The sequence below is a fragment of the Trachemys scripta genome, chromosome 8, assembly GCF_013100865.1.
Source record: "Trachemys scripta elegans isolate TJP31775 chromosome 8, CAS_Tse_1.0, whole genome shotgun sequence".
Lineage (NCBI taxonomy): Eukaryota > Metazoa > Chordata > Testudines > Emydidae > Trachemys > Trachemys scripta.
Window position 1 is genome coordinate 61,248,296 of NC_048305.1, and position 1,291 is coordinate 61,249,586.

Here is a 1,291-nt window from a genome sequence, read left to right on the forward strand (position 1 = left end):
AATACTTAAAGCCACAATTGATTTCTTCATGGGACTTGGCTTCATGCCATTCCTGTTCCCTTGCACCTACTAGGAGAAAACATGGAAGAAAGGACTCCAATGAACAAGACTATATTAAAAGTTATGAGGACAACAATGTTCTACACATGCTTCAGCTATAAAAAGCTCTGGGTAATATACAAGAATGTCTCTTTCAGGACTGAATTAATGAGCTTGTTCATTATAATCAAGTGACAGAACTTCTCTAAGAAACTCGGAGCACTGATTCTAACCCCATCACTGACCTCAGTTTAAATTAATAACTGATTGACAATTTGTCTGCTCTCGTTTAAGATGATTCATGATGACATCTAGTGGTGCATTTGTGTAACAAAAGTGAAAGCCACAGTGTAATTTTACTTGATCACATTACCTGCCAACTAGGGAAGATTTAGTGCACCTATCACTCCTGGTAAAGGATCAAAACTCAAACTGAGTCCTGTGAAAGGACATGGAAAGGCTACATTATGGGTATCAGACAGTCTAGAAAGAAGGGACGAGGGTTAAGATGAGCACTCTGCAAGAAACAATTTTAAAATATTATGTAATAAACTTTAGTGAAATAGCACTACATGCAATCTGTCAGCAATAACGTTTCTCTCAGACAAAGCAAATGAGCATGGGCGGTGCCAAGATGAAGTTTATAAGTAAGATAATCAGTGGTTGGGATGGGGAGGTGGAAGAGTTGTGCAACACATAAGTCTACACAAACTGGGAATTTCCCCGTTTTGGAGAATCCTTGGCTGAGCAGATAATGGCCTCTTTGTACTTAGCTGAGGTCAGGATCTGGCTGGGATCAACAGTTCAAAGAACCTGTAGTAAAGTTAAGCTGCACAATGTACTGCACAGTATAACAATTCTGGCTGCACAATATTCTATGCTATGGCATCTACCTGGCAGAGCCGCCCAGAGGATTCAGGGGGCCTGGGCAAAGCAATTTTGGGGGCCACTTCCATAAAAAAAAGTTGCAATACTATAGAATACTGTTTCAAAGTAGCAGCCGTGTTAGTCTGTATCCGCAAAAAGAACAGGAGTACTTGTGGCACCTTAGAGACTAACAAATTTATTAGAGCATAAGCTTTCATGGGCTACTGCCCACTTCTTCTGTTAGTCTCAAGGGTGCCACAGGACCCTCTGTTGCTTTTTACAGATTCAGACTAACACGGCTACCCCTCTGATACAAGTACTCCTGTTCTTTTTGCGCATACAGACTAACACGGCTGCTACTCTGAAACAGGGAAGTGGAGACTAC